Source organism: Elephantulus edwardii, unplaced genomic scaffold, assembly GCF_000299155.1.
Source record: "Elephantulus edwardii isolate Elephantulus edwardi_28Jun2011 unplaced genomic scaffold, EleEdw1.0 scaffold00031, whole genome shotgun sequence".
NCBI lineage: Eukaryota > Metazoa > Chordata > Mammalia > Macroscelidea > Macroscelididae > Elephantulus > Elephantulus edwardii.
The window spans coordinates 12712387-12725739 of NW_006399781.1; the positions used below are offsets into that span (position 1 = coordinate 12712387).

General features: G+C 43.2%; 1 protein-coding gene across 1 annotated transcript in view; it reads right to left on the reverse strand.

Moving 5' to 3' along the window:
• Positions 1 to 13353, reverse strand: part of MASP1 (mannan-binding lectin serine peptidase 1 (C4/C2 activating component of Ra-reactive factor)) — a 123665-nt gene that overhangs the window by 93864 nt on the left and 16448 nt on the right. The gene's annotated exons all lie outside the window — the stretch shown is intronic.

The following is a 13353-nucleotide window of genomic DNA, read 5'->3' on the forward strand; positions in this document are numbered from 1 at the left end:
ATATATTTTGGGCATATGGCTAGGAGAGGCTATTCCTTGGAAAAGGACACCATGGTTGGAAAGGTGGAAGGGCAGTGACAGATAGGAAGATTCTCAAGCAGGTGGGTTGACATGGTAACTGCTGCAATGGGCTTGAGCATGTCAGAGATTGTGAGGATGGCACAGGACAGGACAGTGTTTTGACCAGTTGTTGATTGGTTGCTATGAGTACTCAACTCAGCAAAACCTAACAACAACCATAAAAGTCAGCTAAGAGTTGGTTGCAACTCAATGGAACATAATAACGACAATTAAAAAGTCAGGGAGTTCTGGTGAATTACCCCACAAAGAGACACAGTTCCAACCCAATGACAACACATCTCTAGGCTTTTCAAATCTCCCAGTGCCTCCTCAGAAGAAAGAGGGGCAACTTCATTCTGTACAATTTATAGCCTCAGAAACAGAGTGGAAGGTTGGCCATCAATTGGTTCTGACTTGATGGTAGTGAGTGAATGAGTGAGAGAGTGAGGAAGTGAGTGGATTTAAAGAGTCGAAGGGTTCCCTGGGTAGCACAGATCTTGTTTGTGTGCTCAGCTGCTTATCAAAAGGTCAGAGGTTCAAGCTCACCCAGTAGTTGTTGTGGTTATGTGTCGTCGAGTTGCTTGCGACTCATAGCGACCCTACGTACAACAGCCCTAAGTTCCGCTCTGTCCTGTGCCAATCGCACTGTCTCTGACACTCCCATCCCAATTATCCCAGTCACTGAATCAATCCACCTCATAGAGGGCCTTCCTCTCCTGTGCTGTCCCTCTACCCTCCCAAGCATGATGTCCCTCTCTAAGGACTGGTCTCTCCTCACAACATGTCCAAAGTATGTTAGACGGAGCCTCAGAATCCTTGCCTCCAAGGAGCCACCCGGTTTAACCCTTTCCAGGACAAATCTATTTGTTTTCCTAGCAGTCCATGGTATTCTCAATACTCTTCTCCAGCACCACAGCTCAAAGGCATCAATTCTCCTTCTATCCTCCTTGGTCATTGTCCAACTCTCTGATGCATAACAAGTGATTGCGAAGACCATGGCCTGTATCAGACGCATCTTAGTCTCCAGAGAGACACCATTGCTCTTCAGTACTTTGAAGAGGTCCCTAACAGCAGACTTTCCCATGGCAATGCACCTTTTAATTTCCTGGCTGCTGGTGCCAAGACTGTTGACTGTGGATCCAAGCAAACTAAAGCTGTGTACAATCTCAATCTCTTCACCATCCATCCTGATGCTGCCAGTTGGTACAGTGGTGAGAATCTTTGTCTTCTTGACATTGAGCCTCAAGCCATATTGTAGGCTGCAATCCTTGACACTCTGCAGCAGGCGCTTCAGGTCTTCTTCAGTTTCAGCAAGCAGGGTTGTGTCATCCGCATAACACAGATTGTTGATAAATCGTCCACCAGTCTTGACCCCACATTTTTCCTCATAGAGCCCAGCCTCCCGGATAATCTGTTCTGCATATAGGTTGAAAAGGTATGGAGATAGGATGCATCCCTGGCGTACGCCCTTCCCAACTTTGAACCATGCAGTGTTCCCTTGCTCTGTTCTGACGACTGCCTCCTGGTCCAAGTATAAGTTTCGCATTAGAACGATCAAGTATTCTGCGATTCCCATTCTTCTCAGAGTCAGCCACAGTTTGTTATGATCTACACAGTCAAATGCCTTTGCATAGTCAATGAAACACAAATAGACATTCCTCTGGTATTTCCTGCTTTCAGCCAAGGTCCATCTAACATCAGCTACAATATCCCTAGTACCACGACCCTTTGTAAACCCAGCCTGGACTTCTGGCAGTCGTTTTTGGATGATCTTCAGCAAAATCTTGCTTGCATGTGAAATCAGTGAGATTGTTCTGTAGTTTCCACATTCTGTTGGGTCACCTTTCTTTGTGATAGGAACAAATATCGATCTCTTCCCCAGTAGTAAGACTGAAATAAAAATAAGTGATGATCTACTTCAGGAAAAAAAGGCGGTAGAAATCCTTTATAGCAGTTTTCCTCTGACACACGTGGGACCTCTATCATCAGAACTGAGTTGATGGCAATTGGTTTGAGATAGGAGTTCAACTGATACATGACCACTTACAAACTCAGCAATAGCATATCAACATTAGTAGAAGCCCTGGTTCCCAGAACTCTTTGTTGCTCTGGCTTCTCCCTTCCTGCTTCCTATCTGAGCTTAGCTATCTTCATCTCCCGTTTCTTTCAGTCTTGCTCTGCTCAGTGACACTGCCATCTGAGATATTCTCCAAACACCAAGCACTTTGCCACCTGAAAGCCTTTTTGTTGGCTGTTTCTCCTGGTTGGAATTCCTTTCCCAGAACGTTTCATAGCTGACTTCATCTTCGTCAAAACTTTGCTCGAACATAACCTTCTTGACAAGGCCTAAACCAAAAATTGTCTTTAAAATCATATTTCTTGCTCGCATTTGGATTCACTGAATGGAGCAAGTGCTCAAGCACCAAGTGAAAGTTTGATTATTGTAGTCCACCTGAAGTGTCTCCAAAGACAGGCCCGGAGATCTACTTCCAACATGTTAGCTCCTGAGAATACTGGGAAGCACAGTCCCACTCTGACAAGCATAGAAATGCCGTGACTCGGAGTTAATACAGTGGGCAGCTGGCCCTTTGGATCCCTTTTATGCTGCTGTGTTTCATGTCTCTCCAGTCATCTTATTTAGTGGCATCCACTTTCTAAACAACATGCCTCCGGAAACTCTATGAACTTTGGTAAATATCAAGAGTCGTAGAGGGGCTTCGGGCCTTTTGTTCATAGGGTCTCTATGAATTGTGCTCACTCGAAAGCAATCAACAACAACACACATGATTCACTTACAGATTATGTTTAGTGATTGTTGTCTGTCTCCCCCAGTGCAGTGTAAGCAGGGATTTGCATCTGTTTTAATTACAGCTGTCTTCTAGGCTCTTGTAAATAGCAGATGCTTGATGACTCACATTTGTTGACTCAATGGATATGTCTGCTACATTGCCTTTTCTCTCCATGAGCATACAGAAGAAATAGCATGGTGAGTTCCTTAATTCCAATTTCTCCCTTTGCCATCCAAACTTCATCTTGGTTCATCCAAGTGCAGCCTGTGGACGGACACACAGGTGCCCCACCACACTGAACTCACAGCTCACACACCATCCTCTGCTCCAGTAAGAAGAGCTTCCTTCTGTTTTATATCACCCAGATCCTGTGTGGTTGCATTTCCTGCATATAATGAGCACTTGTCACACTTTGCTGAAATTCATTTTCACCTCCTGATTCTTCTCAATCAGCCAGCTAAAGTGGTTTGGAACTTCATGTGTCAGGAGAGGAAAAATCCAGCTGGGACTTCAAGTGAAATTCAGGAAAATGTTTATCCACCTCTCCTTTCCTTCAGCGCCCAGACCCTTCTTCCTGCTTCCAGACAAGTCCTGTTGGCTCTGGCTCTGGACAAGGAGCAGAGCTGCTTTGGGAGCTGGTGTCAGGAGGGGTAGCCTGAGGGTTGAGGGTGTGTTCACTTTATGTAAACACAGGCTACTCAGAATTTAGGGGCGGAAAGAGTCAGTCCTGGAGTAGTAAAAGGGCTTGGGAGGTTTTAACTCTTAACTACCCAGCAGGATTCAGTGTGGCCTGGACGTTGGAGCCCTAGACTGGGAATGGTAGAACATCACAAGGGAAGGGGACGAAGGCTGACAGTGGAGCAGTAATCTGTACAAGGTCTTAGAAGGAGCCAGAGGCTGATATTTGCTCCAGAACTCTTTTCTTGACTCCCACTGCCAGGAGACCTGAATGTCTGTACCTCTTCTGGTTCAGTGTGGTGCCTCCTGCTGGTAAGAGCACAGACATGGGTCCTGAACACATGAGGTCAATTGCCTAGTTGGGAATCACCCAGCACCATTTAGAAATTTTAGACATTGTACACTACAAACAGATGAACTGAGCATTTTCCAGCCTATCATAGCTTATCCATTATAGCTTGCCACATCATAGCTAAGAAGCTATTTCCTTGTATTTATCGTTTTGTAAAATATTTTGTTCTCACAAAGTGGAAATAAAATAAAATGTACTTTTACAAAAACCTAGACAACACAGGGGTTCTTGAAGATTTTCTGGGATCTCCCCTTTTACTTCAGTTTAAAATTACCCTGAAAGGCAACATGTTGATTTAAGATTGATGCGAAGTCAGGAAGCATACCAAGTTCCCTCCCAGCAATGGGTCTATTCTAAGTACAGTACAAAAATAGACTCATGACTTAGGTGTGAACGACCTGGGTTGAAGGACTTGCTTTGCTCTGTAGAATTATAGAAATCCATTTATGGTCTCTGTGCCTTAGTTTCCTTTAGCTTGTCCTCCATATTCTATGGGAATTAAATGAGACAACAAATACCATTGAGAAGAATGTGTATCCCAGAACACTTAATTGTGCTCATCCAAAACCTATATATAGATAAAGAAGCTGGTATCAGAACAGAACATGGGAACTTTGCAAGATTTAAGATCAGTAAAGGTGTCTATCAGGGCTGTTTCATTTTTCCATACCTATTCTATCTGTATCCTGAATGAAACAAATTGAGAAGCTGAACTATATTAAAAAATATATGTCATTAGGATTGAAGGAAGACTTATCAACAACTTACATTATGCAGATGTCACAATCTCACATTAAAAAAAAGTAAAGATGAAGCACTTACTGCAGAAGATCAAAAACTAGAGCCTTCAACATAGAGTACATCACAATCTCAAACTCAAGAAAATAAAAATCCAACCCCTGGACCAATTGTTGTTGCTGTTAGGTACTGTTGAGTCAAGTACGACTCACAGTGACCCTGTGAACAACAAATCTGAACCTTATCCTATCTTTTGGCAGCCTCATTACCTCTGACACACTTGAGCCCATTGCTGTGTCAATCCTTCTCCTTGAGGGTCTCCTTCTTTTTTGCTGACCTTCTACCTTTCCCAGCATAATGTTCCTTAGCAAGGAACAGCCTCTTCCAGCATCATGCCCAAAGTATGTGACATGAAGCTTCAACATCCGTGCTTCCGGTAACACTCAGGCTGCATTTTCCCAAGATGTATTTCCTTGTTCTTTCGGCAGTCCATGGGATATCCAAGTGCTCTTCCCCAACACCATAACTCAAAGGCATCAATTCTTCTGTCACCCTTATCCACTGTCCAGTTTTCAAACATATCAAGTTTGAGATAGCAAATGATTAAAAAGATCATGGCCTGAATCAGGTGCATGTTAGTCTTCAAACTGACATCATTGGTATTCAGCATTTTAGAAGGTTCCTTGACAGTGGACATGCCCAATGCAATATCTCTCCTGATCTTCTGACTGCTGACACCATGGGTATTGATTGTGGATCCGAGTAACATGAAATTATTGATCGTTTCCATCCTTTTTTCCATCTACTCAGGTGCTTCCTATTGATTCAATAGTGAGAATTTTCATTTTCTTGATCTAATGCATATTGAAGAGATTGAGATTGTTCACAGCTTTAGTTTGCTTGGCTCCACAGTCAACACTCTTGGCACCAGTAGCCAGGAAATTAAAAGGTGCATTGCCATGGGAAAGTCTGCTGTTAGGGACCTCTCCAGAGTACTGAAGAGCAATGGTGTCTCTCTGGAGACTAAGGTGCGACTGATACAGGCCATGGTCTTTGCAATCACTTGTTATGTGTCGGAGAGTTGGACAATGACCAAGGAGGATAGAAAGAGAATTAATGCCTTTGAGCTGTGGTGCTGGAGAAGAGTATTAAGAGTACTATGGACTGCTAGGAAAACAAACAGATTCATCCTAGAGAGGGTTAAACTGGGTGGCTCCCTGGAGGCAAGGATTCTGAGGCTCCGTCTAACATACTTTGGACATATTGTAAGGAGGGACAGGTCCTTAGAGAGGGACATCACGCTTGGGAGGGTGGAGGGACAGCGCAGGAGGGGAAGGCTCTCTATGAGGTGGATTGATTCAGTGAATGGGCTAATCAGGATGGGTGTATCGGAGACAGTGCAATTGGCACAGGACAGAGCAGAGTTTAGGGCTGTTGTACATAGGGTTGCTATGAGTCGCAACAACAGCAACAACAACAACAGTGCATATTGAAGGCTATAGTCTTTGATCTCCTGCAGCAAGCACTTCAAGTATTCCTCAGTTTCAGCAAACAAAATTGTGTCATTTGCATAATATAGGTTGTTGAGCTCCTTTGATCCTGATGCTACATTCTTCTTCTCGCATGATTTGTACGTCACATGGGTTGACTAGATATGGAAAGAAGATATATTCCTGACACACTGCTTTCTTGATTTTAAACCATCAAAAAGCGTATCACGATGGGAAAGTCTGCTGTTAGGGACCTCTCTAAAGTACTCAGGAGCAACAGTGTCTCTCTGGAGACTAAGGTGCGCCTGATACAGGCCATGGTATTTGCAATCGCTTGTTATGTATCAGAGAGTTGGACAATGACTAGGGAGGACAGAAGGAGAGTGGATGCTTTTCAGCTGTGGTGCTGGAGAAAGGTACTGAATGTACCATGGACTGCCAGGAAAACAAACGGATTTGTCTTGGAGAGGATTAAACCAAGCTACTCCTTGGAGGCAAGGATTCTGGGGCTTCGTCTGACATACTTTGGACATGTTGCCAGGAGGGACGGGTCCTTGGAGAGGGACATCATGCTTGGGAGGGTTGAGGGACAACGCAGGAGGGGAAGACCCTCTATAAGATGGATTGATTCGGTGACTGGGGTAATCGGGATGGGTGTGTCAGAGGCGGTGCGGTTGGCGCAGGATAGAGCAGGGTTTAGGGCTGTTGTGCATAGGGTCGCTATGAGTCGGAAACGACTCAACGGCACATAACAACAACAACAACAACAACAACAATATTTTCTTGCTCTGTGGAGACAACAGCCTCTTGGTCTAGATATAGATTTCACATGAGCCCTTAGTTCCTGTTCTTCTCAAGGTTAGCCATAATTTATTGTGATCCAATCACATCCCTTTGCAGAGTCAATAACACACAGTGCTTCCGACAGATATTATTCTCATTTTACATATGTTGTTGTTATGTGCTGTCAAGTAGCCTATGACTCACAGAGACCCCTATATACATTAGCTCTGAACTCTGCCCTATCCTGAGCCAGTCTCACTGACTGACTCCAGTACAACTAACCCCATTACCCAGTTACTGTATCAATCTGTCTCATCTGGAGTCTTCCACTTCTTTGCTGTCCCTTCACTCTTCCAGGTATGATTTTCTCCAAGGACTGTCACTCCTGGCCACGTGTTCACAGTATGTGAGACGGAGCTTCAAAATCCTAGCATCTGAGTAGAAATTTGGTTTCACCGTCTCTAAGACAGATTTATTTGTTTTCTTGGAAGTTCACGGTATGTTCAAGATTCTTCTCCAGCACCACAGCTCAGTGGTCTTGATCAGGCACACCTTAGTCCACAAACTAAGATGATACACCACTGTAATTTAATTTGTTTTAAAAGTTCCTGGTCTGAGGGTCTTGGAGTATAAATTTTGGTCCCAATGTGACCTTGGTGCATAAATAGGTTTTTCTTGGGCTTTAGGCATGATGACCAAGGATTTGGGCCATGATTCCTAGGTCTTAAAGCTCTGGTGGCAAGAAGCTGCACTGCAGTCCCAAAGGCACGTGATTCGAGACCTCTAGCCACTCCATGGAGGAAGGAAAGGCAATCTCTTCCTGTGTGATTATCTGCCTCTGAAATCCCACAAGAGGGTAAACTATGGGTTGGTTCTGGCTTGACAGTACATAACAACAACAGATTCATAACTATCAAGGCTGGGTCGGCCTTTGAGGCTATCTGTCTCAACCCCCCTCTAGTTAACAGAGGCAGCTCATTCCAGGTTACCATGATTTAGTAACAATGCAAATCAGAAGCCAGGCCTCCTGACTCTCAGTCCATGCATTTGTCCCTGCTCCAGGCTGCCTGCAGCTTAAACAGCCATGATCCATACGCCTCATGTGCACGCAGCGGGGATTCACACATTGCAGCCACATTCCAAAGAAGCAGATGCTGCCCTGCAGATGTGCACACACACCCCTTGAAGATCTAGAACTGCAGGAAAACATACTGGAGAGGAAGTTTCATAGAATTTGAGCATCCAGACTACAACCTGGGGGTCCTGCTCTCCCTCAAGTGATTGGTATGTTCTGTCCACCCTTCTGTCATCACCACCTAATGGACTTGGTGGGAAGAGCAGTTTGTGGACTTCAACGAGGTCAGAGAGTGTTCCTGTGAGCTGGACTCTGCAAAATATGAATGTACTCAGCTAGCTGCCAAATGAAAGCTTGATGGTTTGTGTCCACCTAGAGGCAACACTTTGGAAGAAAAGTCTAATGATTTATTTCTGGCGGGAAAAAAAATCTATCCTTGAACTCTCCATGAAACACGGTTCTGCTGTGAGACACTTGGGGTCATTATGAACTGGAGTCATCTCGACAACAACATTTTTTTAAAGGCTTGCTAAAATAATTCAGTCACAGGGCAAAACATCTTCAAAACAGGGATAGCAGCCTGTCAGAGGGCAACCCATGCTATGTAAAGTAGCATGGAAAGGGACAGTGGTGGCCTCCCGTGTTTCCACATTCTCTTCACATGACTCGCCATCAAGGCGTTCTCAGCATTCTGCAAATTCTCACTGCCCTGCTTATGGCTATGAGACTTGGGGAAGGGTCTATTAGAACATGTCCTTATCATTCCCTGGTATTATCCTGACTAGGATAATGGGAATTTGGTGAGGTCACTGGGAAAGTTCAGACAGGGAGGACTGTGATTAGAATTCTAGGATTCAAGAGTGAGATCTTGATAAGAGGATTAGAGATCATTTCATCTCACTCACATTGAAGGGATGAAAAATTGAGTTTTGGAAAAGGGTGTTAACTTTATCCACAGATGGAAAAGCAAGAGCTTCTTTCTAGTTCCTAGCAAGAGAGAGCACATGGTCTGGAGAAGAGGTGTGCATGGGAGATAGTGGGGAAATACTTAGAACTAATGAACAGCTTTCAAGTATACACGCAAAGCTTCTCAGTTTAGGCATTAGAGGTCTGAGCGTTAGTGCTGACTATGAATTCTGGATTTCTTTCACATCTTCTGTCCAGCAAAACTTGGCAAAACCTAACAAACCACAAACCCACACACAATATTGTATTGAGTTGATTTGGAGTTAGAAAGACCATGTGGGACAGCAGCATAGGGTTTACAAAGCTATAAATCTTGACTACAGCAAGGGAAACCCCCCGAACATGAGCTGGCAGTTAGCTTCTGATTACCTCCAGTCTAAGAAGTTCAACTTGTATTTTTATTATTCTCTGAAGGAAGGATGTTTTAAGCACATAATTTTTTATAAGATTACTTTTCTTCTTTTAAAATTTATTTTTAAAAATGTTTTGTTCCTTCCTCCCTTCCTACTTACTCCTGTTAGTCTTCCAAGGTTGATTCTACTTGCACATAAACCTTTCCTTAGCTTTCTATATTAATAGAGAGCTCTGGTAGCATAGGCTGTAGGGAGTTTTGCTGCTAACCCACAGAGGCACCTCTTTAGTGGTTCGAATCTATCAGTAGCTCCTTGGGAGATGTGTGGGCTAACTCCTCCTATGTGATTTACAGCCTCTTGAAAACTCACTCGAAGGCAATGAGTTAGAGTTTTCTAGTTTTTTAAATACAAGTAGTTTTACAGAAAATTATCTTTTTGTCACTGAGCATTATTTTATTCTACTTCCATCCATGCCATGCAGTATTTCCCAAGTTCTTGATTATTTTTCAGTGATGGATAATACTACATTGTTTGAATGTATGTTCCTCAGAAAGTTCTTCTGTCATTCACCTGCCTGTTGGCACTTGGGTTGCTTCCAACTCTTTGCTACTGTAAATAATGCTACACTAAGCATGGGTGGGAGTGTGCCAGTTTGTGTTGCATTTTTTTTTTTTATTTTGTTGGGCTATATACATGATAGTGGGTAGCTCCATTTGGTAAGAAACTGTGTTATAATCCCAAAGGCATTTAGTTTGACTTTGACCCTATCAGTTTTTCTGTGGAAAAAGGGCAGGCAATCTCCACTCATGAGATTTACTACCTCTGAAAACCCACTGGAGGATCAGCTATGAGTGGGCTCCAACTCACAGCACACAACAACACCAACATCAGTGATTTGTTTAAAGAAGAAAAGCTTCACTGAGGAGTGAAACGTCTGATTCACAACAATAGAAACACCAGCAAGGGACTAGGTGAGTCTCCAGAATCCTCTGCAGCCCTGGCATTCTGGATATATCAATGGCTTTTAGAAAGAAACTCTGCTGGGCATATGTGGGCAAGGGCACAGGGCCCTGGCCTCTCAGCATGGGCACCAGGTAGCAGCTTTTTGGTGTGCAGCATCCTGCAGAGAGACCTTCTCCTGCCCTGTGGCTGCTGAAACCTCTGCATGGAGGTGAAGTCCCATGCTCGCATGGCATCCTGAAAGGGCTACAGCTCTTCACGGCACGAGCCCCCACCCACCAGCATAAGCCCCTCTCCGAAGGACTTGCAAACATGTGTCTGAATCAGAGAGGCAAGAGCAGTAGGGCCGTCAGACAGACAGCAATCTGAGTTACCTTAATCAATCTACTTTGTTGAGTCCAGAAGTCACTTGGCCTCCTAAAGGACTTTTAATTTTGGAAAAGGGAGAAGTGATAAGATTTTCTCATTCTCGTTTTACATATGTAGAGATTTAGGGCTAAGAGGAGAAAGTTTCTCTCTCAAGATCATTTGGTGGATTAGTGGTAGATCTGGAAGCAGCGTGAGCATTTCTTGAATCCAAGGCAAAGAATCTAAGGCAGGTTGGACCCTTCCAGAGGGTCTGTCTGCTTGGGATTTCAAGAAAGTATCTTGCTGCCCTAGTTAGAAACCATTACTCAATTTCTGAAATATTCTCTGGTCAAAGAGGTCAAGCTTTGGGTAGAAAGGTATTCATAAGTCTTTAATTAAGCATAGGAGACTTTTTAACTTCTGATGCTATTGTTGCCCTTGAAAAGTATCTTGTCATTTGTTTTGGGTTAGCTTTTCCCCCCTCGCATTATAAAATGTAACTGATGTCAGCTCCTTAATGTGCTCTGTCAGGAGATTAGATTTTTTGGGGGCAAATAAATGACTCAAATCTCCTATTATGTGTTTATCATTTTGATAAAGGAGTCTAAGCAAGGTTAGGATACTTCTTAGAGACAGTGCAGCCAGAGTGCTCCCTGGAGGCAGCAATGGTTAAGCTTCATCTCTCGTCCTTTGGACATGTAGCTAGGCAAGGTTATGCTGTGGAAATGGACATCATGCTTGGAAAGATGGAGGGTCAGAGAAGGAGAGGAAGTCTCTCAATGAGATGGGTTGACACAGTGACCTCAGTACTGGGCTGTAGTGTGTCAGAGATGATAAGGATGCCACAGGCTAGGGCAGGGTTCAGGTCTGTAGTTTATAGGTTAGCTATGAATCATACTTGACTCAACAGCACCTAACAACAGAAACAGGTTAATTTTGACATCTGTCTGAATAAGAAAACTTGGGTACAACATTGAGAGAGGAATAGTGGAATGAAATTATTGTTACTAATCAAGAAATGTAAATACTGTGATTTTTTTTTTCAATTCAGAAGACTCAGACACCAATAAAAGCAAATGTTTCCAATGTCAAACTTTCTAAATAGTTAATATACGTGAAATGGGAAGAAAACTTGATGAAGAAGTCCACCTAGAGCTTGTTCAATTCCATAGGACCCACTGTTTATTTCATTATCTTATTCTTCAGTTCAGTTGTTCAAGAACAACAAAGTTTCATGACTGGCAGTAGCTGGGAGCTTAACCTAATAACCACATCTACAACTTTACCCTAGAATTGATTCTAACAGTGGATAGATTGTATCCTGGAAGGCATAACTGACTTTCATATATTAGAAAGTTCACTTTAGGATGAAGGACAATGAAGGTCTCTAAATAACATCTTGAGAATCTTTGTGACTCCTGAGAAATCAGCTTTATTTTTAAGGAATTTACAGAAAATGTCCATAGATCTAGATTATCAACCCATATCATTTCTTAGAAAAACTAATTTTGTCTCCTCTCATTCTTGATCTGTAAGCCATTACTCTTCTCTCTCACTTGCAACAGCTATTTGTCTAGGGTTATTTCTCTTTGTCCCGTGGACTGCCAAAAGAAAAGCCAAAAGTGTCTTGGAGAAAGTGCAGCCAGAGTGCTCTTTGGAGGCAAAGACGTCAAAGCTTCATCTCACATATATCAGGCATGTTGCTCAGAAAGGCTATTCCTTGGAGAAGGACATCATCCTTGGAAATGTGGAGAGTTGGTGAAAGAGAGGAAGACCTTCAACTAGAAGGATTGACACAGTGATTGCTGCAATGGGCTCAAATGTGTCAGGAAGCGTAAGGAAGGCACAAGATAGGAAAGGGTTCAGATCTGTTGTTTATAGGGTTGCTATGGGCTGTACTGGACTCAATGGCACCTAAAACCAACAACAACAATTTTTCTTTGTCAGAAACTAGGCCTTTTGCATCCTTATTGTCAAGAATGCAAAGGATTAATGTTATACAAAGGAGTTATGTTTTATTCTGCTGTATATGGGTCATTTGGAGTCAGAATCGACATAACGACATCTAATAGTAACACAATATATATCCATATTTCTCTAACACGGGATTTTCTAATAAGGGCAATATCTCATTATTCAAATGGAGTAATTTTACTCCTCCAGGAATATTTGACAATGTCTGGAAACACTTTTTGGCTGTCATAATTGGGGAAGGAGGAGCTGCTACTGGCTTTATATAGATTGTTATTGTTTTTATGTGCTGTCAAGTCACCTGCAACCCATAGTGACAGCAGCACAGCAGCTCTGAACCCTACCCTGTCCCAAACCAGTCTCACTAATTCTGACACAACTATGCTCATTGCCCCAGTTTCTGTATCAATCCTTCTTATCTGGGATCTTCCTCTCCTGCACTGTCCCTCCACTCTTCTGAGCATGATGTCCTTCTCCAAGGATTGGTCTTTCCTGGCCAAGTGCCCAAAGTATGTGAGACAGAGCTTCAAAATCCTAGCTTCCAAAGAGAAACTTGGTTTCACCCTCTCTAATCATCTTACAATGATCAAGATAGCTCCTGTCAGCAAAGAGATATCAGACTCAGAGTTTCAGGAGTGCCCAAGTTGAGAAATCCTGCCGTAGAACATGCATTCTGCAAAGCTGTTAGTTCCAAAAACTTTGTGATGCTTTGTGGCAACTAAACATATACTACATAAAATGAGACTTGACAGAGCAGAGGTACACCACCCCACTCAGAGGGCCTCCTTTC